General features: G+C 44.0%; 1 long non-coding RNA gene across 1 annotated transcript; it reads right to left on the bottom strand.

Moving 5' to 3' along the window:
• Positions 1 to 1,184: 1,184 nt before the first annotated feature.
• LOC148758231 (uncharacterized) lies at positions 1,185 to 23,741 on the bottom strand. Its single transcript, XR_016021436.1, has 4 exons — positions 23,561 to 23,741; positions 5,098 to 5,197; positions 4,720 to 4,849; positions 1,185 to 4,612 (listed from the first exon to the last, which is right to left on the bottom strand). It is a non-coding gene; the product is annotated as an uncharacterized LOC148758231 (long non-coding RNA).
• Positions 23,742 to 26,176: the final 2,435 nt, after the last annotated feature.

Genomic DNA, 26,176 nt, shown 5'->3' on the forward strand with positions numbered 1-26,176 from the left:
GGGAGGGCCAAGAAATGCCTAGAACTCTGTCCTGACATCCATGTGGCGAGGCACTTCTATGTCTCACTTCACTTTCCTTCCTTGGGAATTATTAGATGGCCACGGAGCACCATCCATCGTGCCTGGTGAAGTTCTCCAGTGATTTCTTGTCACTGTTTTGGCACTTTTACTCTCATGAGAAGATAGTCAAACCTACTGGGCTGTTCGTCTGGCATCTGCTAGTCTACACAGCCAGTCAGCCCACTTCATAGCTGAGAACAGGGCTGCCTGCCCAGCCTTCCACCTGCACATAGAATAGAGATTGTCAGAAGGAGCTTGCAAGTCGAGTGGCAGCATGTGTGGAAATGGAGCCTAGGGAATTGGCCACCATCTGGCACTTTCTGCAACACAGAGGGAGGAGCCAATGGCTGCTTCCCAGGGAATGGCAGAGTACCTAAATCAGTCAGTGGTCAGGGGTCAACTAGGCAAGCGGAATCACTAGAAAAATATACACAGTAGTCCCCCCTTATCTGTGGGGGATGTTTTCTAAGATCCTCAGTGGATGCCTGAAACTGCAGATAATACCAAACCTTGCATATTATGTTTTTTCCTATACGTACATATTTATGATAAAGTAAGAGATGAACAACAATAGCTAATAACAAAACAGAACAATTATAACAATATACTGTAATAAAAGTTATGTGAATGTGGCATTAGTAAGTAAAATAAAAGTTACTTAAACACAAGCATGGTGATACCGCAACAGTCAATATGATAACTGAGCACCTACTAAGTGACTAACAGGTGGGCAGCAAATACAGCATAAGCTGAACAAAGAGATGAGTCACATCCTGGGCAAATGAACACTGACAATACAAGATTTCAGAATGCTACACAGAATGGCGCACAATTTAAATCTTATAAATTTTGTATTTCTGGAATTTTCCACTTAATATTTTTGGACCACAGTTGACCATGGGTAGCAAACTTTAGAAAGTGAAACCGTAGATAAGGGAGGACTACTGCACACACACACACACATTATATACACATACATATAAGTGTGTGTGTGTGTATATATATATATATACACACACACATACATACATATACATATATATGTATATGTGTGTATATATATATATATATATATATATATATATATATATATATATATATATATCAGGGGTGCCAAACAAATCTATACAAGCGGACACTTTGGTCAACATTGCTCAAACAGTAGTTCGCAGTAATCAGAAGTGTCTGGATGCTGATGGTAACCACTTTGAGCACCTTTTGTAATTGCAGAAGTCAAACGTGACTTGTGTTCATTTTTTGTTCTTGGTATATGTTAACACAGTTTTTTCCTTTCTTAAAATGTGTATACATTTTTTGCACCCTCTACATATGATATGTATATATGTAATATATGATATGTATATATAGAATATATATGATATGTATATATATATATATGCTATGCATATATATGATATGTGTATATAACAGGTAGATGATATGTATATATGATATATATGTACATGTGATATATGTATATATCATATACATTTTTTAAGCGGCTCTTAAGGGATTTGTTACAGAGATACGGCCTTACATAATCATGGGAGCTGGTTAAACAGTCTCTATAAGGCTGTTGTCTTCACATCTGATACTGGAGCTTGAAGTCCACAGGACAGGCAGTTAGGAAGGAAAGAGATACCAAGGGGAGATCAAGAATAAGCTAGACCCCGTAAATAGAGCTGGAACCCCACAAAGATGGACTAATACCTGTGTCAATTCTTGTTGCCTCTGACATAGGTGATGTGGGCGTCCTACAGAATCCGGGCCCTTTAGCACAGAGCTCTACACAGACACCTGACCCAGAAATAGGAGCAAAGAAGCTGAAGGAGGATGCAGGGGAAGGTAGAGCAGTTACAGGCCTAGCAGCTACTTCATGCCCATGAGGTGAATCAGCAGATCAGCAACAATATGTGTGAGCTACACAACATCTGTTGCTTCCCTTCTGCCTTCCAGAGCTCCCCAAATTCTCTCTTGTGTCCCACCATAGGGATACTGGCAAAGCTCATTCTGTACCTCTGGGGCTGCCCGAATGTCTGGTTTTTGACTTATGACCAAGAGAAGGGCAACGGGATGTATGATATATGGTTTAAGGTCTGAAACTCTCCTTGCAAGCCCCAGTGTTATCTTCTTTACTGGAAGTTCTGGACGTTTGCAACTGGCCTCACCAGTTTGATAAGCCTGGCTTGACTACTTGAAGAACCACTTAGTTCTTTTCAGTAGATTCTCCTGAAGCCAAGCTTCTTAGCACAGATCTTGGCAGTTCAATCCAGAGATTAAGTGTGGTCTCTGTGGGCAAAGGTTGGACTGTTGTGCATAAACCTGGTGCTGCAGAATGTCTCTTGGACCTACACTGCTTTCCTGCATTCTCTTTCTCTCCCTGTCCTGCATCCTTTGCCTTTCAATCAAAGTCTTGTATGAGTATACTCTGTGGAATCTGGGCAATCCTTTCAAATATCTGAAATAGTGGAACTACTATAACCAGCATAGGTGAAAGCATATAAGAAAGAGAATTCTGGGAAATGCAGGTCAGCCTAGCTATTTGACACATTAGGAGATTACCGAAGTATCCATTGACTTCAGTGCTTTGTTATAGGGAGGCCTGCTCTTGGTGTAGGAAAAAAGATAGCAGACCTAGGCTATTTCAAAGAAATTGTTCCACAGATGCCTGGGGAAATCAGAGCAGATGGATTCTTAGAGGAAGTGAAGACTTGCAGATTTCTTAAAAGTTTCCCTTCTTGTGATTCTGTAGCTAAAAACTTATGATGTTTCTTGCTAATGAAGAGAGAAAATGTAGATGATAATGTCTGATTCCTCTTGGGAAGACCCTCTTGAAAGAGCAGGAAGACATAGAGGAGAAAACTAGAACTGCCAAGGGCAAGTTACAACATAGCAGATTTTGGCTCGATCAGTGGGTGGATTTTATAACAGAGTAATTGCTCTATAACTAAAGGGAGTGCCTTGTGAGGAACTGAGTTCAATTTTTTGACTTGTTAGTTTTAAGCAGAGATTTAATAACATCCATCTATCCATCTATCCTTCCTCCCATCTCCCCTCCTTTTCCTTCCTTCCTTCCTTCCTTCCTTCCTTCCTTCCTTCCTTCCTTCCTTCCTTCCTTCCTTCCTTCCATACATCTGTCCACCCAGTTACTTGTTTATAAATGCAATCATTCAACCGACATTTATTGATTACCTACTATATGGCCAGGTGCTATGTTGAGTTCTGGAATCTGTGCCAGGCACTGCTCTGGGTGCTAGAACTTAGAGCATAACAGGGAAGGTTGTCTGGGGGTTATTGACCATCTATTATGTGCCAGGCACTGCATTAGTGCTAGAGATTAGAACCTAGAATAAATAACAGTCTAAGACTATTGTTGAGATTCTTCAATTTTAAGCCATTTACTCTTAAATGGATCTCACAGTTGATGAGTGCCAGCCTGGTTGGTCCTACCAGACATGAGTCCTTTACCCATAGTGACTCACAGGGCATCTGCAGCCACTAAGACTATGTTTTCTTGGCTGGGTCCAGGAGGGTTGGGATGTTCTGGGCTATGACCTCATTGTTTATCATTTTTGAAAAGCTTCTGCCTCCCTTCTGGAGGCTGGATCAGAGCCGGAGACAGCAGGGTGGATGTGCGAAATAAACTCCAGCCAGCGTTACTATAATCTTAAACATCCAAACAACGGGTCACACGCCTACAGCTCATGATTTCTTGGCAGCTTGGCTGATCCTAGCTCTTCCACTTTTATCTGCCATTTGACCTGCGAAAGCATTGGAAACAGCTAATCTGTGAACGTTTACAGTGTAAAATCAAAGTGCATAGGGAAGAGATGAATTTACGAACAGTCCAATCTTGCCCCTCAGGGAAAGACTAGAAAATACATTTAGGCTGACATGTAAAGAGCTGATGTGATCCAGATGCTGTAAATTCAGCACCCAGCTCTCCCTAAGCTCAGGGCTGTGGTGTTACAGGACATGCAGGTATAAGAAGACGATGAGGACAATGGTCCCCAAGATGGGGGATGGGGGGGCTGGGCTTTACTTCTTGGATGTTCTTTGCACTGTGTCCCAATTTGCAAGGGTGGGACTGTCTCTAAAGGAGGCTTTTCAAAACCTTGTGTCATCTTGAAAACATGAGATAATCCCTGAGAAAGATTGTACAGGCTGGAGGTAACTCTTGACAAAAGCAGTTTGCTAAAAGCAGGCAGAAATATAGGCCTTCCCTGACATTAGAGAGGCAACAAGAGAACTCTTGTTGCCTGCAGGAGTCTTTCATTAGGCCTTGTGAGCAGAAGTCTGTGTGTCCAGATGGTTTGCGGCATAGATCCCCCAAGCAACAATTCAATGTTTGGAAGAAGGACCTTGTTGCGAGTTCACCTTGAACTTATTGAGTAAAATGGAGGTAGAATTTGGAGGAAATCTTTTGAGAGATTGTCTTAGAGGCTGGGATTGAATTCTGTGCACCTGATTCTGGGTTGGTCATAGGTGTAGTGGTGATTGGATTCCATTTCAAACTCTGCAACTCATCCTCTGTGTACTTCTGGACAAGTCCCTATTTATTGACAAAAGGAAAGGGATGGCTTAGACATTCCCCAGAGATTTTTCAGCGCTAAGATACTATGATGGAACTGGACATGCATTATAAAATAGAGATTTCACCTGAGCCATTTATACAGACTCTCTCAATAGCCATGCAGCAGCAGGAAAGTGAAGACATCTTGAACATTCTATACAGCCTCCCTGCTGTCTGAACGAGAGCGAGTTCTTGGAATAACCACGTTCCTGGCATCTGCAAATACAACCCCAGGGAGAACCAAATCATTAGCCACAAAGAGCCGTAACTTCAGGTGTTTAAGACTAGCCTGCCTTCCCATTAAAAATGCCCCTGCCCTTGGCTCAAATTATTGATTTACGTTTTAAATTACATTTGCATATTGATTTCAAAAGGCCCCCTCCACAGCTCTGTAAATAAATCAGATAAATTAATTAGAACCACCGACTATGGTAGCACTCCAACCCAGTAGTGAAATTACTCACCGAGTGCAGAGTTGAGCTTGTAAACCAATCAAGAGAATTGTATCCTTGGTGGGGAGGTTAAGTGTGCTGTTGACGGCAACTGTCTGCTCCTTAGTTGGGACTGTGTGGAGAGGCAGAAAACAGTTTCAGAGAGAAGGCTGAAGGGCGCTCTCTGGGGAGGGTGTTTGGGTATTAGTACTTTTTCTACTGGAGGGTGGGTAGCGTACATACTGAACAAGCAGCTTTGCATCAAAGATTGGAAGCCTTGCATCATGAGAATCAGTGGATCTTCTCTGTAGAATCTGCCTCTTCCTAATAATAGCAATTACTGTTTTCATTTTATTTGTTAATATATTAAGCCTTTCTTCTGCAAGGATTTGTGGCACATTGTGTGTATATTCAATTCAATAGGACAGCTAAGGACACTGGGTCGAAAGGAAAGTAAGCTTAGGGAGTAAGATGACACCAGAAGTAAAGTTAGCACAAGAAGTGTATTTCATAAAGTCTATGCAATTGTTAAAAGTGAGCCACTGTGAGCTTCTTAGCAGCCAACGTAAAGATGGGAACATGATTAGCCATCAGATTTACAGTATCCATAGAATAAGAACATCCAATTGGACAATCCATAGGTTCTCCTGGTCATTGTCCATGAAACCTGGAGTTCAGGGTTTTAGTTTTTAAATGATAGGTACCTGGTGATAAAGTGTCTACATTGATCGGTAAGGGCAATGCCCAATGCTTTGACAATCAAGAAAATGGAATATAGGGTTTATATTATTTTTTATTTTAAAAAATTGCTTAAACCAGGGTTTATGCCCTCATGGAGGCCCACTCCACACCTTCAGGGAGAGGGGAAGAAAGACACCCTGAGCAGAGCCAAGGTTTTCCTCAAAAAACTGTTTTGGACAATGGGACCATCCAAGGCCCAGTGTTCTAGGTCCCAGAACAGTGGGTTCTTACCCTTGGCTGTGCCTCAGAATGACCTGGGAGTTCTGAACAACACTGAAGCCCAGCCCCCAGGGGATTCCAAAGATGGGGACAATTGTCCAGAGCATGGATAGGGTTTTTTCAGGTGGAAAAACCAAAAACAGCTGTTACCAATCACTGGCCACAGCCATAGTTAGTAAGAGGCCTTTGCTATGTCTGAGTGATGGAAGAGCCTGGTGAACATAAGGCAAAATGTACCTGGAGAGAGTGGGGGAGTTGACCTGCTGCATCAGATTGTTGGAACTTCCCTAATTAGTCTTGGAGGACACCTGTCCACAGTAACAACGGGAGATCTTTCAGTATAGGGCCCCCTGTGGACATTTGCAGTGACTTTGGTTTATGTAGGGTGACTAGCCATCCCAGCTGGTCCAGGCTAACCAGGTCATGGACTTTCATTGCTAAAACTGGGAAAGTCCCAGGCATAATGAGATGAGCTGGTCACCCTCCTGGTTTGGCTTCTTCTCAAGACAGAATCAGAGAATGGAGGGCTGACCTGGCCAACGAGAAAGAGTCAGGCTGAGATGCTCAAGACCATTTCTAAGGCAGAGCAGGTTCTGGCCTCCTGTGGATGTTTACCCAGTCAGCTGTGGCCCCATTTCTAGCTGGGCTGCCAAACATGGGGTCCTCTCCCTCCACCTCTGATCTTATCTCTCTGAGACAGTTCTGTGTCTGTTCCAGATTCCAGCTGGGGCCCTGGAGCCTCCGGGACCTGGGAGAAAGTGGAACTTCCTCAAAACCTGAAGATGTGCTCTCTGGGACACTCTAGGACCATAGCTCTCCTCCAAAGTCAGGAGACGGGTCTTCAAGACTCACTGCCTTTTGCCTGGAAACTTTGTCCTTGAAAATCAGGTGGACAGCCCCAGGGTACAACAATCAGATAACACAGGCTCCCACAGGCAAATGGTGACCTGCAACCAGGGCTGATTTCGTGGGTATTCACACGGGCCGTTCTTAGAAGGGCCTCCTCTTGGTTTAATATTCTGCTGTCACCATCTTGAAATCCTTCGTAAGTTTTGCACAAGAGGCTCCTCAGTTTCATTCTATACTGGGCCCCGCAAATTATGTACACAGTCCTGCCTGCCACCTCAGCCCAGCAAAGGAGGCAATTCCAACAAACTGCTTTCATTGCCATTATGGTGCCATTATGGTAACTGAAAAAAAAAAAAAATCAACAATAAAATGGAGAAATTTTACTTCAGGGCCTCACAAGCCTGGCCAACTCCTGAGCCGAGTTCCAAACCCTCTCAAGCAAATTTCCAAAAGACAGCCCCCAAATCTACATTTCAGGAAGAGTTCCTGTGTAATTCTGATGAACGGTGAAGATTAGGCTGCAGGCTTTTAGAGCAGAAATGGATTTTAAATCAAAACATATAAAGAAAAAAAGGAGGGGCAGGGAAGAAGCTGTGAGAGGTAGGAACAGCTTGGAGTGGCTGGAGACAGAACTTCAGACCACTGCACTCAGCCTCCAGGTCCCCATTTGGCCCCGATGGTGGCACCTTTTGCTCTTCATGGGTTTTACTTCCTGAAAGTAACAGAAAGCTATCTCTATTACAATTCCTGTCAGCAAGTTCTTTGAGCCCCACGCCTGCTCTCTGCCTATCTTTTAGCTTCTGCTACCCCTTGAAGCTGGGCCAGGCTGCCTAGGAAGCAGCCCCAGATCAGCCCTGGAGCTTCTCTGCCTGCACCCCTCTCAGGTCTCAGAGCCTCCCAAGGGCCCACCTTCTGCCCAGCCCCTTGACCCCATATTTGCTTCTGATTTTGACTCACCTTGGCCTGTGGTCCTTAGCTGACTCTTTCAGGAACCCTGGTAAAAGACTCCAAAGCAAACGATTACCCATTCCCTCCAGGGCCAAGCTGCTAATCTTTATGGTGTCTTTATGAGAATGAGAGAACAATGCTCCAAAGCAAGTCTCACATTAGTAAAAGGTGTAGCAGGGCTCACTTCGGGCATAGTTGGATCTAGGTGGATCTAGGGGCTCTCTGTATCTCTTTGCTTTGATTTCCTCTATGAGGACTCAGAGTTCCATCTTTCCATAGCAAAGGCAAGGCAGGGTGACTAACATTTCTTCCCCCATCACAGGTAGCAGGAATTTGATTGCAATGGTCTGCCTCCTCTGAGGTCTCTTGTCATCTGATGTTGGCATCACATGATGGTATGCTGGTAGAAGTTTAACAACTGGCTCTCACCAGGGAAGTGGGGAGGATGCCCTGATTTGCAGCATTTGCCCATTTCTGTGAGGTAATATGATCGTTGTGGCCTATTTTAAGCTACGTAGCACTATATTTCTCCACTCAGGGTTGGGAAGCGATTCACAGTAGCACACCATTACATAATAATTCCAGATGCCATATATGTAAATATCCTCAAATGCATAGATACCAATAAAATGTAGTAAAATAATTAGGAAGTGACAAATTGTGAGTATCTGTTACCTTTCCTTTTAATACAATTCATTTAGGTACACATTTATATAATTTAATTTTTAATAACGAATATGTTTAAGAACCAGCTAGCATGATTCCTGAAATTTCATAACCGGCTCTCACGAGCTAGTAGCCGCCATCTCCAGCCCATCAGTGATTCTGGAGCTGGGCTCAGGGATTAACAGGGCTGTGATCAATTACAACGTCCACTAAGGGCACAGAAAGGAAGATGGCTGGCACACATGCCACACATTTACGTTTTCTAGAATGTCAGTGATTTTATGAAAGCAACTTTTGCTTTTTAATTGCAAAGACCTTGGTGTCACCAAAGGAAATGACAGATTTCTCCCTGGAAGAGAGCATTGTAAACTTGCTCCCAGTTTACAATGCTTCTGTGGTAGCGGCTGACTACATCTCATTACCATTGCCAAAGTCCTGGAAAGAAAAGAGTGGGAACCACCTGGGGAAGAATTTCTCATTTTGCCCCAAGGTACTAACAACTCTATTACTGCACACTACAGAAACGCCAACTGCTGAAATGTGGGCGTAAATAGTTTTTCAGCTTCTTTTGCTTGAGTAAAGGGAGTCTTTAAGGTCAGAATTGCACAGTTTAATATCCCATTAAGACTTTCTACGTTGTTTTCCCATTTTCCTTTTGTTTTTCCTCCTGGTATTTGCCAGCAGCTGAGGAGAGCTGGGGTCTGGCTGGTTCTCTGAGGGACCAGGCAACAGCTGCCTCAGTGGAAGCATGAAGGAGTTAATGTGACGTTCTGCGTGTCAAAGTCTCTTAATGAGCTGTTAGCATTTGTTACAATTTGGCTTAGTGGCTGTGACTTGAGGACTTCCAGATATTGCTTTTGGAGTGGAAAAAGACTCCCTGAGAACTAGAAAGCAGGGTTGCTTTCCGCCCCCACCCTTGCTATACCTGTACAAGAATCTGTTCTCAGTGGATCAGATGGAGGGTGTGAGTCACGGCAAAAGCATAATCATTCTCACCAACAGACATTTTTCCCCATTTATTTTATTTTCATTTTTTTTGCTTTATTGGGTTATAATTAACATTTAATTAAATGCGTACATCTTAAGTGTCCAGCTCAATACCTTTTTGCATATACATATGTAAATATCTATGCGACCAACCCTTTATCCAGGTTTGGAACATTTCCTTCACCCTAGAAAGTTCCCTTATGTCCTTTCCCACTCAATGCCACCTTCCCCAGAGGTAACCACTGTTCTGATCTTGTCTTAGTTTGGTCTACCATAATAAAATACCAAACACGAGGTGGCTTAAACAACAGAAATTTATTTTATGTTTTGAAGGCTAGAAGTCCAAGATCAAGGTTCCAGTCAATCCATTTCTTTGAGAGCCCCCTTTCTGGTTGGCAGATGTCTGCCTTCTCACTGTCTCCTCATGACTTCTTTGAGAGAGAGAGAGAGAGAGAGAGAGAGAGAGAGAGAGAGAGAGAGCCTTCTGGTGTCTCTTCTTATAAGGACACTAATCTTATAGAACCAGGATGCCTCCCTATGACCTCATTTAACCTTAATGTTCTTAGCAGCCCCATCTCCAAATATAGCCACACTGGGGGAGTTTAAGTTTCAACATAGGAATTTTGGGGGGGACACGAACAGTCAGCCCATAATAGACCTCATCACATAGATTAGCGTTGCTGGTTCTAGAGTGCCATATAAATGGAATCGTGCAGTACACACTCTTTTGTGTCTGGCTTCTTTTGCTCACTGTAAGGTTTTTGAGATTCATTCACATTGCTGCATGTGTCAGTGGTTCATTCCTTTTTATTGCTGAGTAGTATTCCATTGTACAAATAAACCATAATCTGTCCACTCATTCTCCGTTTGATGACTATTTGGCTTGTTTCCACTTTGCCAAGAGATGTTTATGCTGTATAGGGCATTATGTTCTGGGCTATACAGAAAGGTAAAATATGTCCCTGCCCATCAGGAGTGTATGTTTGGGATCTGTGCTTGAAAAATAACTAAGAATGCACCAAGATATCAAACAAAATATGACTCTGTCTCACTGAGCAGAGTCTGAGTCGAGGGCATTTTTTAGGAACATCAATAAAGTCTGTTTGTAAATACCGTACATGCACTTAGAAGATGAGGCAGCTTAAAAACATCAGCTGCCAGAGAACCAAAAACAATTGCAAGTGAGGTCAGAGCTGGCGAGTAGCTGGGCCTGCTGCGTGGGTACCTCTGGGAAGCCTCGTAAATGCTTCATTGCCTGGGTTCTGGGCCAAAGAGCTTCATAAAGTGGGAGCAGGGTGAAAACATTCCCCTTGGAACAAAGCTGGCTCCTGGTTTGTTTTTGTGGTTTCCTCCAAGAGGGCAGAGAGGGAAAGGCCTATCCTCAGAAGGACAGCTAGGCGCCACATCGTAATCAGGATGGGCTCTCTGTGACCAGGTGTGGATGCTCCCGGCGGGAAAACAGGATGTGCAAAGGGTCTGGGTTCTGGGCCCCAGTTTTGGATCTAGAGGGAGCATATTAGGCCACCCTGGTCCAAGGGTGGATTTGGGTAAGTTGGGTAGAGTTTTTTTCGCCAGAGACAGTGCCATAGGGACAGGGATGGGGTGGCCAGAACTTGATAACCCCCATAAGGGGATCTGATTGCCCACCATGGATCCATCGGCAGAGATGCTAATATCCCTGTCTGTGAGTCTGAGAGTTGAGGTCTTGTGTGTTTGCATAAACCTTTGGAAGTTCACCTCCCCACATCCTACTTCCCCAAGCTCCACCTCCTGTCTCGAGCTTTGCCTCTCCCTGCCTTGGTCATACAGCATGATAGAGTTGAAAGTCGATCTTGGAACTCTTAAGCATTTGGAAGTGAATGGGTGAGCCCTGAGGAAAGCCCAGGGGGTCATCAGTGTTTGAAGAACAGAAAGATGAAGAGGACTTGTGACTTAGAACTGCATTTTTGTGCGTCTAAAGGTAACCAAAAAATGGAGGAACAGTGAGGGGAACTGCCCAAAGTATAACTTTTAAAATGTTAACAAAGCATAATTCTCATACAAATATATAATGAGTACATGCCAAAGTTTTATTTTAACTCATTAATGAGAAAACAATGTGTAGAAGAGGAAGTGGTGTACTCATCTATATGGTTAGAAGAAAAAATGTGGAGTAAGATTACTAAGTTAGATACAAAACTGGTTATTTTTCTTCAAGGCAATAAAACAGTAACCTATAGTATTATCTTCTGTCTCAAATGGAAGTCATTTTTATCTCTACAGGAAAAAATTATTTACACCACTATTGGATTAAAAGCTTTTGTATCTTAATGGTCTTCAACAAATTAATAGCTAACCTTAGAATTGTAAAATATAGAATCAAGAATAAATAGTAAGTTGAACAAAGTTACATTCTACTAGAAATTCTAATGACCCTGAGGCAGGCTTGACAATGAAGGTCATGCAATCTTTTTGCCTCGTTTCTGACTTTGGATACTGTTTTTCTTGAAGAGAGAAGCAACCTGGAGAGGAGGTTCCATGGTGATACTCACTGCGCCCTCCAGTTATTTCAAGCACGGGGAGATTGTCCCCTTGGTTTGAAGCACTGTGGGGTACCGGAAGTCAGTGAGGACAGAAAAGGAAGCTTGGATAATTAATGCCCTACCCCTGGGGATGGGCAGAGGGAGGGCCCAGAGGCTGAGAGAGGAACAGGAGTGGAACTGTGGGATTTGGCTAGAGGACAAGACCACCCCGAACCCCAAGAACTCTTATTTGGAAGGCTGCCTGGCAGGGACCTTAACAGTTCAAGTGGAACCTGTTCTTTTTACAAAGGTACGTGATGCCTTCCTTGTAGAGTTTGGCCTTGGTAGTTTTGAGCCATTAACAGTGTTGTTCACCTTTACCACTGCCACCGTCTTATCCCAAACTTCCCTTAGTACCCTCATCCTAGAAGCTTAAGTGACTGGCTGTCCCTCTGCCTTCGTTCTTTCCCCCCCAGGCCCTGGCCCAGGATCATCATTGCCTCTGCCTCCTGTTCCAGAGCAGAAGCTGGCTATTTGCAGCAGAGCAGTGGGGGTCGCTTCTGATTAAGGAAGAGAACTCCAGTTAGGGTGAGGAACTCATCCTGGTATTCCTGGGATCTTCTAGGTTAAGAAGGCCCACATCCCAGGGAGCCCCTTCTGACCTGGGCAAACTGGGACAGTTGATCACTCGACCGAGTCCAGTCCTGTCTGTGTTCTGAGCCTCTGGGGGTGCTGGTCTTCCCATCCATAGCGAATTTTTTTATTTTTTTGTTAGCTCTTTCCCCCTAGTTCTCCTAGTCTTAACTGTCTGTTCTATCCTGTTAAATAATCTCTTAATTTAGGAAGCTCAGGAGATAACTCAGGACTCATAGAAGTTGCCTGTGCATTTCAGTCTGGCACAGAAATGGATACAAGCTTTGCAGTTTGGTTGTCTAGCCATGAGATATTTGTGGAAGCTTCCAAGAAGACAAATGGAACAAAACGGGATATTGGCTTTTATGGATCAGAAATGAATCACATTGCTTTCTTTCAGTAGTGGCATCGAGTTGTAGAGTCTTAGGAAAGAAACAGCAGAAACAAAATGTTTTCTGGTGGAGATCTGTGAAAGGAATAAAGGCTCCTGAATGGAGGACTCGGATTTAGGAAAGCGAGATTGACTCTGCTTGGACTCTAGAAGGATAATAAACTTGCCATGCTTATTTATACCTGGGTGCTGCTTTCAAATGCTCTCTCTAGGCCTTCATTCTGCTCCAGGGTCTTCAACAAAACAGATTAAGAGCTGGCCAAAAGAAAGGGAGAAAAATGGAGATTGTGTTTGTGTGGAGTGGTCCATGGCTGAATTCTCCTTAGGGCTGAAGGCAAGTAAAGGGGTATCAGGCACCGCTCCGAAAATAAAACGTTACTGGCTCAAGTCTGAAACTGTCACTTTCCACTAAGATGGAATATATTACTCAGAAAAGAGAAGCAGCAAATATTATGCAGTCTGCCTTTGGGAAAAGAAAAAGAAAAAAAACACCCACTTCTTATAAAAACACTTTTTTGGGGATGAAGGATTTGATTTCAACTGATGAGTCATCACTATGTTTTTTTACCACTTAGCCAAAAAAATGAGGTTTTTAAAAAAGCATTTCTTGAAGCAAATTATTCCACTGCTTGGGTTTCTCTCATCTGAGAGAGAAGGCATCCTAAGCACTTATATCCACAGTGCCAGAAGCTGTCCCAGTGTGCATGAAAGATATTATGGGACAAGGTTTGTAGTTACCAAGTTCTAGATTCATTAGGAAAAAGCAACCTCAAGATACTATTTATGATCTGGAAGCAAGAAATTATCAAAAAACATAAAATAAAGTTTAAAATACAAATTTCTATGAATAAAAGAGTCAGAAAGGCAAAGGGATTTCAGAGAGCTTGGAGGATTTGGTCATAGAGGTGACCATATGTCTTGGTTTACCAACGACGATAGCAGTTCATGCCTGGAAAGCACTTACTTTCACTCTCAAGAGCATCTTGTTTTGGACAATGAGTTATATGGTCACCCTAGGTGTGGGAGTTTTAAAACATGTCTGCAGATGCTTTGACACTCTTACCATCAAGAAAGCTACGTTCCTTCCCCTTGAAAAATGGGTGGGTTTTTGTGACCGCCTGATGAACAGAGACACTGCCTGACTTGCAAATCTAGGTTAGAAAACACCACGCAACTTCTCCTGGTTTGTCCTGGGAAACTTGTGCTGGGAACCATCAGCCGCCCTGTAAGAAGTCTGGCTCCCCAGGAGTCGCTGTGCTGCAGGGATCACATGGAGAGAGCAGAGAGCAAGAGATGCCCGAGGAGCCGCAGCTCTGCTGGCCCCGCTATCGGCGTCTTCCCAGTCCAGGCTCCAAAGGTGTTAAGAGAGGGAGGCTTCGAGGTGACTCCAGCCCCAGCTATCATCTGACTACAGCCACAAGAGAAACCCCTAGTAGGAACTGCCCAGCTGAGTCGAGGCAGCCCTCAGAACCATAAGAGAAAATAATAATAAATGATGTTGCTCTTGTGGCAACGAGTTTGAGGTATTTTCTTACATAGCAATAGTTAACCCAGATGCTAAGTATAGGTTGGCTAAGCACTTTGAGGGCCCCTACTAAGGACTTCTATGTCGTTGTGAGATTTTTACCATGAGCCTTTGCTCACTGTGCCGCAGCTGCACTGGCCTCCTTTCCGTTCTCTGTATAGCCAAGCTCCTTCTGAGCCAGGACCTGCTGTCTAGAATACTCCTTTCTCCATCATTCATTCCCCATCCTCCAGACCCCAGATTTAAACCCATCTTGGATCCTTCTAATAAGGTCTTAGATCTCTTACAGCCACTTGTGGGACATTGCACTTTCCAAAAATCACCACAGCCATATTTCTGATCCTATATGCTGTTCCAAAACCTTCGCATTTCCTTATCAAGAAGTGAGGGCCTATTTCCCCTCCCTTTGAAACTGTGCAGGAGTCTGCAACTGCACTGATGATATGGCTTCTACCCCTCTCTCCGTCTCAGGACACACACCCTGGGAACCCAGCCACTATATTTTAGGGAAGCCTCGGCCACACAGAGAGGCCACGAGCGAGTGTTCCATCTGATAGCTCCAGCGGAGGTCCCACCACACAGCCATCACTGCCTGCCAGACAGGTGAGGGACTTTTCTTTCAAATGATTCCTGTGCCCAGCGTTTAAGCCACCCCCGCTGATGCCAACAGAGCAGGGATGAGCTATCCCTGTTGAGTGTCACCAATACTTGCAGTCTGTTGTCATTATTTTAAGACTAAATGTTGGGATGGTTTGTTATGCGGTAGATGATCAGAACACCACCTTATTTTGATTTCTTAAAACTGTCCCAATTGTGATTACATAAATACTTTTTAAACGATTTGCTGAATGTTTGTTTATCTTCCTAAATTGTAAACTCCCTGACAGCCAGGATGTGGAGTGCCTTGTCCATCATTGCATTTCCAGCACCTGACTGTGACTGCCATACAACAGGCACTCCAAAATGTATTTATAGAATGAACGAATGAAAGAATATAACAGCCTGAACCGTACATGGGAATGCCATCAAAGAGAACAGTTCCTGAGGACGCAAAGAATTATTTTGGTTATTAGAAAAGTGAGGAAGTATATGCTGCTTATGCAAGACAGCTGGGGAGCGTAGATGCTGTTTTGTAATTTTGCGTCACATTTGCGTGTACGCTAACACACACACTATCTTAATAAGAGCCTCTGATAATCTTTAGGCACTTTTAAGAGTTAGGTTTGGAGTAGATTCTTGGTTCATGAACTTTGTTAACGCATTTATAAATAATTTAACTATAATCACATACCAAAACAACTATCATCTCCTGTAGGTGGAAAAGTGGGTGTCAAATTAAACACCATAGAGGAAAATTTGTTAGAAAATCGGTGTACTCAAACCAGCAAAGTGGGAGACAGGGAGTTGACAAATGTTATTGCAAAATACTTTGCTATTATTTTTGAGAACATGTGGAACTGAGAACATGTGAACATGTGGAACCGAGGTCCCAGAGGGGGGAAAAAAGCTGAAACAGTGCCTATCTTTTCAAAAGGAAATAACTTCTCAAGAAAGGAGAAATGCAAAACAAAACACCAACTTATCAATCTGCAAATGCCAGGAGGAATTTGAGGTCCTGAGCAACCAGCGTGGCTAGAAGAAGACGGATTTGGGGCCAGGACCAGCTAACGGCTACCAGTGAGAATGACAGGCTATGTAAACAATTGCAGAGTAATGAATGCCTGTCTTTGGGCTTCTTGGGTGTTTGGCTGCAAGTGAACAAATCAAATGCCTCTCCATAGAACTGGGCCTGAGAAGATTTGATAAATATCTCCTCCTACTCGGGGAGAAACTAATAAAACCTTGTGAATTGGAGGCACTCAAATGTTACATAACTTCAACTGGTCATCCTTCTGTGTATCCCAGTCAGAACCTAATTCCATCCTCTAGCTCAGTTTCTCCAGTGAGTGGCTCTCCAGTCTTAGTCAAGGTGGGAGAAGGGTAGACATCAATTATCCCAGAAGGGGAAGGAGTCCTCAACCACTAATATTAATCGCTGCCATACATGTCCCCTTCTTTTCAAATCCAATGCTGTATTCTATCTATCCCATCTGTAGAGCAATAGACTGAAAGTGTGTGTCCCTGAAAACTCATATGTTGAAATCTTACTCCCAATATGATAGTATTAGGAGACGGGCCTTTGGAAGGTGATTAGGGCATAAGGATGGAGCCCTCATAAATGTGCCCTTATAAAAGGGACTCCAGAGAGTTCCCTTGCCCTCTTTCTGCCACGTAAGGATACAACAAGGAGACAGCAGTCTAAAACCCAGAAGAAGGCCCTCACCAGAAGACCACACTGGCACCCTGATCTCAAACTTCTGGGCTCCAGAACTGTGAGAAATAAGTTTCTATTGTTTATAAGCCACCCAGTTTATGGTATTCTGTTATGGCAGCCTAAGCTAAGATATATACCAAGTCACGTGCCCTTTCCAAATACATCGTGTTTTCTCTTCCCTTTGTAATGTGGCCCCTGAAATGCCCTACCATTCCCACTCCCATGTATTTCATATTGTAGTAGACACTGGTGGGGCCCCACCCAGATCCCTGTTAGCTGGGCAGGTATACCCATCCCCAGCTGCTGTGAGCATTGCCTTCTAACAGCTCACAGCTACATCCTTCTTCAGAGACTCACTCTCTGTCTACAGGAGCCTCCTCTCCTAGAAGTATGTGGGTTAGGCACCCTCCCCCACAAGGAAACACCTATAGCCAATGACTGACTGATACAGAGTACAAAAGTTAGCCCCCTTGACTCAAATAGAGACACCTCTGGTGCAATTCACACCCTCACCAGATAGCCCCTTGCAATCAGACTGAGACTAAACTTCAGCTGAAACCACATCTTTGCCTAGCTTCTCCCGTTGCCCTACGCTTCCCTCACTTCTTTACAGGTTTCTTCTTATCTCCATCAATAAACCACTTATCCAAGACTTCTCCTTTTAGACTCTGCTTCAAGAGGACCCAACCCACACTGATGTTGTCTGGGAGACTTTCCCTGACAGTTTTCCACCCAAACTGAATTAGGGACCCTCTTTCATACACACTCTTCTGTCACTGAGCTTCTCACTAAGTATTGGAATCATGGATTTACTTGTTAATCTCCCCACTAGTCTACTTGGGAGCAGAAGCACTGACCTATTGATCTCTTCCTTCGTAGATCCCAGGACAGCGTTGTCTGGTTTATATAGCTCATGCGCAGTAAAAGTTTGATGAACTGAATTCTTGGGGACCTTTCTGAAAGAGAATATGCTGCTGAAATGTACAGAGGTAAACGGACAAGCCTTGTTTGGGCCTCTCACATTAGAAGAGGGTTCAGGAAAAAAAAAATCACAGAGATGGCTATAGAAATGGGATATGGGCCCTAGAATGTTGGTTGGCACCGTTGAGAATGGACTGTAACCTGGGATTTGGGTCAATGAATGATGACCAATTCAGTTACTTACAAGGTACAATGGAAGATACTTTTAAATTTTTAAAGATTTTTTAATACATCAACTCTGCCTTCAAACAGCTTAAAATCCAGTTTGGGAAAGATTGATAGTAAATATATGAAGAGCCATTTCAAGCAGAACATGAACCAACTCCCAGCCACAGTAAAGAACAGGATGAAATAGGCTTAAACTACCGTGAGAAACATGGGGGAATATTTGAACAACTTACTGGCTGTCAAGACAGTAGAAGTCTCATCAGCACCGACAAAGACTCTGTCTTTACCAAACTTGACTCACGCTTTTCTGCGCTCTCTTCTCAACTAGGCCTCAACTTTGGCCAGTGAGAGCTGCAGATCCTCAGCACAAATGCTTTTTGTCCGCCCTCCATACTAAGAGACTTGAAAAGCATTAGCATAGTTTCTAACAGTTCTAGGGCACGTCCTTAGGATGATGGTCCCAGTCCCTTTAAATTATGGCCTGAGCAAGCTTAATACTGCCAAAGAATACACTGTTTGTCCTAAAACCTGACTATCGCCCCTGACTTCCATTTGCTTAGAAGCATTTACTTTAAAAACTTGCAGTTGTAAATCCTTTATCTGTCCTTTTATGATATGTCTTGTGTAAGTCAGGGATGTTTTTCTCAAGGACCTGGGAGCCATCACTTTGAAATGTAATCATCAAAAAAAGTAGGACCCAGTCTCTGGGGGAGGGTAGAGCCTAACTTTAATAAGCAAATACAGGTGGCCTAATCACACACACACACAAACACACACACACACACACACACACACACACACACACACACACACACCATGCCCCAGCATCCTTCAGACCTATCCTTTAGCACATCCAGCCTTTAAAACATCTCCTGCCTTTTCATTCAGTGGAGTTGAGCTGAGGTCTCCCCTACTGCAGTACTACTGAACAAAATCTCTCTTACTGCCTATAAATAGTGTCTGGCTTTGTTTCTCTTTGACAGTACCCAAGGAAAGCTGTGACTTCAACATTAGTGGAAAGCTTTGAACAGAAGAGCAATGAATTTCCACTTCAGAGGGTCATGTTTTTGTCCTGTAATGATGCAGGAGGTGGACAAAGTCCCTTCAAGTCCCTCTCCTGAGCAATTTGTGAGATGATTGGTAAAATGTTATTTAGGAGTTCCATGAGTATAAGGAAAGGATCAGGCAATGAATTAGGGCCCCAAAGCAAATAGAGAAGTTGTCTCTACAGTAAATAAGAATGAGACTAATCCTGACTCTGCTTCTCCTTTGCTGGGTGACTTTAGATAGATTGCATAACCTCTCTGAGCCTCAGTTTCCCTATTCTGTAAAAAGAAAAGGTTGTAATAACTGATGTTCTAGCTGTCTTCTAGCCCTGATATGTTATGACTTCCAGAGCGCTCAAATTCCTGAATTATCTGGAAAGTCTCTCTGGCTAATTACTCTTGATGATTATGTTAAAATGCCTGTCATCTGTTAAGGGGGGAGAGGAGCTCTCTACATTGTGCCAAGAAAGAGCTCTCACACCTCTTCTAGGGCCATATGTGGCCAGGATCCCCTGGGATACCAAAAGCACACATGGTTGCCAGAGAGTCTAACTTTGTGACTCAGAAATTGCCATCTGCTAAACAGCTTTTAATTGAAGCTCCAAGAGGCAGAAGCTGGCTGGAAAAATCTTGCAAGTTGATCCAATAGGATTATCTTCTCTAAAAGAGGTTTTTCTATGTTTAATTAGTTGGAAGCCATTTTGTCACAGATGAATTTCTCATGTGTCAGTCCTTTTGGTGCCCTGCCCCCTCCCTCCTGTGTTTGAGTCCCACAGATTCTTTAGTTAGTAGCAGCCTCTGGGGGTTGTTTTGTTTCTTTGTTTTTGAAGTTACACTGCCCATTCTTTGAGGCATCCAGGGTCATGGAAGCCTTTTCTCCACCACTCAGGATACAGGTGAGTTAGTTATTTCAACCTGGATGGAGAAGTCAAATGTAATCGGTTCTTGATTTTTGGTCATCTGAGTCAGTTACCATATATTCAGGAACCAAAACCTCATGGTTACATTGACCTGAACCAAGTCATCAGGAAGGCACAAGCCTGAATGGCAACAAACCCAGTCATTCCAGAGGTAGGGGAGATTATTAACCCTTTGCATTTGGAGCTAGAAAGGACTTTCAGTGTCCAGGACCCGCTCTGTCTGCTGCTGGTAAGAGGGTGGGTGAAGGAATAAATACCCAGAGTCAGGTACATCCTCCAATTGGGGATTTGGACTGTTACAATGCCTTGCCTATCCTCAGAGTGAGATTCTGGTATAACAAAAAAGGGTAGTCAGGGAGTGGAGACTCAGTATGGGAATCAAGGTCAAATGAGGTTGTACAAATGAAGACGCTCTTCAAAGTGCTTCTAGGTTTGCAATTGGGTAAAATACTCAATTTCAATCCACAGGTATGTAACATTATCTTCATTTTAACCCTTTTATTATGGAAAATTTCAAAACATACAACAGTAGGGAGAACATTTAAAGACTCCATATACCAATCATCCATATACCATTATCAAGTCAAAGCTACTCTGTTTCATCTGTAACCCCACCAATCCTCCCACTCCCACCTCCCTCCCCATATTATGTCTTCACATTTTATTGTTAAGGAAACCAAGACTCAAGCATAGATAAGAAACAATGAATTGGGTCAGTTATTCTCAATGAATAGGGAGAGGGAGAGAGTAGAGGAAGTATATCACATTCTTTGGTGTGGCATGTGTGTGTTTTGGGAAAAGCAAGGTCAATAATACACTGTTATTATATAATTTTTATTTGTAACATGAAAAACAATACCTATTGTTCTCATAATATAAATTACAGCAAGCAAAGCTGAACAAAAGTTTTCTCCGAGCAAGAGGTGGGGATGATATCAAACACTCACAATTTGTGAGATTTCTGTCCATCAGAAAGAGGTCGTGGGTTAGAATAGGTCATAAAATACAGGATTAGTATCTGTCTAAGGTCCCTTTCTTCTTCGATCTCCCAGGATGTATAATCCTGACACCTGGGAATTGGAGGCCATGGCTATTTCCCTTTATAGCGTGTAGCACAGTTCTGTGTAACTGGGAGGCTTCAGTAAATGCCTTGGAGAAATGGTCTTCCCTACAGTTGTAGTTAAAATATGAACCAATGAGGAACCTAGAGGAAACTGTTCATAAACATCTTACACATGACACTTTCAAATAGGAAAAATAAGCAAATCTCTAAATTGGAAAAATTGCCTGAAAATAAGCAAATCCTATAGTTTTTAAACTCTGTTGCCTGGAGGCTTATGGCTGCATGAGGGGTTTGGCCAGCATCGACCTATCCCAATCAATCTTGGAAGAATTGAACTCTGCATTGCCTTTGTTTTGTATTTGGGTTTTGCTGTAAATTTTCATTAGAATTTTAGAAAAAGAATTCTTCTGCTGCAGAACCAGTGACAACAGTCTCCTTCCACAGGGGAGTACAGAGAGAGGGATGTGACTTGCCCAAGCTCACACAGCAAAGTAATAGGACCAGAGCCTCACATCCCGGGATCTACGGGAAGTGGGCCTCGTTGTTGGGTGAAGAGCTACAGAAAGTGCCCAGAAGAGGGGAAAACTCTTTGGAATGAAAGCACTGTCCACATAAGTTCTCCTGCTCTCCCAACCCCAGGTCGGGCTCAGCAAACAACTGTCCAGCTGTTTGTTCTGTAATGGTTCCAATAAATGAAAGGCAATGTGGTCCAAGAAAATGCGCTAGAGCATCAGTGGGCTCTCAGCTGCTGGCCGACGGATACTTAGTACATTGTGCCACCAAGCTCTCAGCCAGAAGAAGTTCACCTTTGCTAAATAGACCTCTCTCGCTCAACTAATTCCCCAGAAAGGAGACTGTAGACATATCATGCCATTAAAGAACAATAGAGGAACTTCGGGCTGGCTAGTTGGGAAGATTCCTGCAAAGGAAACCATTGTTGGGGGATATGGCAACGTGAGTAGAATGCAGGCTGTACGATTTTTCTCTGAGCTGTAGAACCCTTGGACCATGGCCTCCATAGTATCCTGGTTGTTTAGCTAAGTTCATGTCAGAGATTGCAAATCAGAGGTCAGTAGGCTAAACACCACCCCCAGACATGTTTTGTTTAGCTTGCGTGATGTTTGAAAATTTTGGGGGTTAAGTCACCAACATTTTTAAATTCGGAGATTAAAAATCTAGATTGCTTGTGTCTCTTCAAAAAAGAATTCTGGCAACACTGACAACACATTCTTGTCACGGGTCAGCTGGACGTTGGAACTGTAAACTGAGCTTACATTCTTTCATTTACTTCAGGCCCCACTTCTCCCTATAGCCTTAAACCCAGCCTGCTTCTCTTGTGCATTTTACTCCTGGGTCCTGTAGCAATCTGGAATCATGACCTAATACTCTGACAAAGCTTTCAAACAACAATTTTCAAATATTGGCTTCAGAGTCCTCTATGGTGCTTGCCTGAGGCTCTGCCCCAGGAATCCTGATTCTGGTGAATAAATGAGGTTTAGGATTTGCATTTTAAGCCAGTGGCCCAGAGGGTTCTGAGGCAGGCGGTTTGATAATCACAGTTTAAGAAAAGCTACCCTAGAATCAAGGTTCTCAATACCGGCTACACATTTAAATCACCAGGGGAAGATCTTAAAATATATTGATTTTTTTTACCCCAAACCAATTAAATCAGAAAACACTAGAGCTGTGGCCCAGCATGATTAACACTTCTTCATTTGTTTTTTAAAATTCCAAAAATACAGAAAATTTGAAATAAGAGTTCACGGGACTCCTTTAAACCTCTTACCTAACTTTACCAACTATTACCATCTTCCATACCCACTCATCTCTGTTACACACACACTTCCCGTTAGCCCAATCATTCAAAAGGAGTCTACAGGCATTGCACCCGAAATGTTTTAGCATGCCTCCTTAAGGAAAAGGACATTGTCCTACACAAGCACACAGCATTCACCAAGCCTGAGAAAATCAGTTTCCTCATGAGTAGATTCTGGTCAAATTAGATTACGGCAGGAACCTCACATAGGTGACTTAGTGTGATGTTCTGTATCTCCTGTCACACCCTTCAGGAGGCCCAAGGCTATAGAAGTTCACAAACGTACTGTGCACTTAGAGAGCTTGTTAAAACCTAGCCTGCTGGGCCCACCCCTGCAGTGTTTGGTCTGGAATGGGGTGTGAGCATTTGCATTTCTCACAAGTTCCCCGGTGATGCTGATGCTGCCAGCCCAGGTACCGGACAGAGAACCACTGACCTGAGGGCAAGCCATCCCACCATTGGCACTAGGTATTCGCATTTTTTAAAGTTCCATCGGGTGGATGATCGTAACATGCAGCCAGCTATGGAAACCTCGATGCTCAGATACAGTTCTCGGACCAGCAGAATCAGCCTCCCCAGGACCTTGTGAGAAATGTGGCATCTCAGGCCCCATCCCCAGCCTACAAATCCAGAATCTGCATTTTCGCAAAATCCCCAGTGGTCAGTGTGCACACTAAAGTTTGAGCCGCACTGCTCTAGAGCACCTGGGAGCTTCTCCCATGTCTCACCTGCTCACTGCAAACATGGCACCAGGCTTCATGGAGGAGATGACATTTGGGAAGAATCCGTCGACATCTTCAGGGTCAGATAAAAGAATCAGGTGGCTTGGTTTGGCTTTGAGACAGGCCCAGGAGTTGCTCTGATTCAAACCATATTTACTTCCACACCCTGGGTGCGAAGGAGAAGGCTATATAGTTGCTCATAAAGCATTTTACAAGCCTGGGCAATGGGGCGTGGATTGTAAAGGGTTCTAACTAATTCAGTGCTGCCAGTGGAAATAGCTTCAGCATGTGGGAGGAGAAGAACCAAGCAGATAATGTGACAACTGGGGATTGGAAACAGCCGTCAGAAGAATTGATCTGCACTTTGCACTCCTGGCAGAGAGCAGGTCTGTCAGGAATATAAGCAGATGGTTGGGCCAGGGAGTCTCTGAAGTAAATGTGGGGCTGAGTAAATCATAGTCCTGGGTGAAATTGAGTTTGGGGATATCAGGAGAAGCGGACAGAGGCAGAATCAGAGCATGGTAAAGGAGCCGTCTCCCCATCGCATAGCATTGGGCAAAGCAGAACCATGATTCCTTAGCTGGATAAGCATACATTCAGGAGGAGACCCCTGCCTTTACTAGGGGTGGTCAGGGAGGGCTTCCGGGGGAAGCAAATTTTATAACCTGAGTTGGAACTTTCCATGTAGATGAGGGCTTGTGGGAAAATAGAAGACAGAACACAGGAAGCACAGAGGTGTGAGCACTTGTGTTGTGTCCTAGGAGCGATGAGATGATAATGGGCCGCCATGGCTGCCCCTGTGCCGGCCCAGGCCTCAGCCCAGGCAGAACCTGTGCGGTGGATTGCATTAATGGCCCAGCTTCTTCACATCTCCCTAGATCCAAGCTGCGGTGCCCTCACACTCTGACTCTGGGCTCAGCCATGTGGCTTGCTTTGGCAAATGGAATGAGACAGAAGAAACAGCATGCGATAAAGGATTAGCTCAACAAGTCTGAGTGGTCCAAACGCTGCACCTTCTAAAGAAAGTTTTAGCCCTGGGCTACTTCCTGGTTCCTGGGGGTAACTTCTAAGCCCTCAAAATATCCTGCCTGACAAAAGTGTCTTTGTTTACCCGAGGCCTTGGGCCAGGCCAGTGGTGATGCTAGTGGGGGCCTAGCATCAATGTGATTTATAGTGGGGGCCTTGGGATACATGCTATCAGGCAGACCCTGGAAAGTCTACAAACTAAGGTGAGTCACACAGGGGAGTCAGCCATGCCTATGTGACCAACCCCCAGTAAGAACCCTGGACACCAAGGCTTGAGTGAGCTTCTCTGATTAGCAATAGTCCATGTGTGTTCTCACACACTTGCTGGGAGAAACAAGTGCCACCTGTAGAACTCCACTGGGAGAGGACAACTGGCAGCTTGCACCTGGTGTCGCTTGGAGACTGCCCTAGAGCGTTTTTCCATTCCTGACTTAACTGTGTCTTCCTGCTATAGTAAATTGTTACGCTGAGTATAACATCTTTGCTGCGTTCTATGACTCCTAGTGAACCCGAAGGTGGTCTTGGGCACCCCCAAACTATAGACAGTATACCAACTGTGAGCATAGGCCTCAAAAGGCCTTGTCAGTGTCTCTGCTTGTTCTTCTGTACTCATGCAATTGCCTTAAGGAGGGTCTGCTCGGGTCTGCTCACTAGTCCAGGGGGGTGAGATATACGGAGCTGAGTGACTTCCAACAGTTCTATCCTAGATCAGTCTCCTCCCAGCTCGCTGTGCACAAATGAGCCAAACAGAAAACATCAGAACCACCCAGCTGAGCCCAGCCTATAGTCCCTGACCCCAAGCTGATCCACAGACTCATGAAAAATAATACATACTTGTTGTTTAAGCCACTGAGCTTGAACACTAGTAGAGATTTTATGAACTGGATTTCAGCTGAAAAGGGAAACTTCCGTGCCTTTGCCCATGAGGCCCACAATGTCTTTCCCTCCCCTCTTTCCCCACCCCTCCACCCCTCACCCCCATTAAATTCCACTTGCCAAACTTGCCCCTAAGACCCATCCCTATGCCCCTCCCCTAAAGGCCCATGAATCTAGTCCTCAGAGATGTTTCCTTCTTAGGAACTTTGCCACCTTTACAACCTGAGGCCCCAGCACTTCCTTCCCCACCATCCCCACCACGCCCACCATGCCTACTTTGGGTCTCACTCAGCAAATGCTTTTGAGAGTTTTCTCTACTAGATCAAAATCTCTTGGGAGCCAAGGATGCTTTATGACTCAGCTTCTTCAGTGGCTACTCATAGCTGTTATCATAGATGATAAATTCAGATGCTAATTCCATCCTCAATGCTACAAAGAAAAGTAATACCTCCTGTTTTCCATCTTTGCTTACAGAGGTTAAGGTATAGTTGGTCCTACCACCCTATTACTTTCTCAGTCCTTTTATGTCAGTCATCAGCACAGGGACAGCCCTCCCACACTCCAGGGGTTTTGTTTGGGAAGGTTGCAGGGGATGAGTTTCTTTGTTTACTTAAATTAAATGGGCTTAAGGCATCATTCACAAGTCATTTGTTCTTCTCAAACCTCCAGAAGCTCTACAAAGCTTGTATTCACTCTGCCAGCCTCAGCAGGAGAAATCGA

This window comes from Rhinolophus sinicus, chromosome 5, assembly GCF_057876585.1.
Source record: "Rhinolophus sinicus isolate RSI-liver-muscle chromosome 5, RSI-T2T, whole genome shotgun sequence".
NCBI lineage: Eukaryota > Metazoa > Chordata > Mammalia > Chiroptera > Rhinolophidae > Rhinolophus > Rhinolophus sinicus.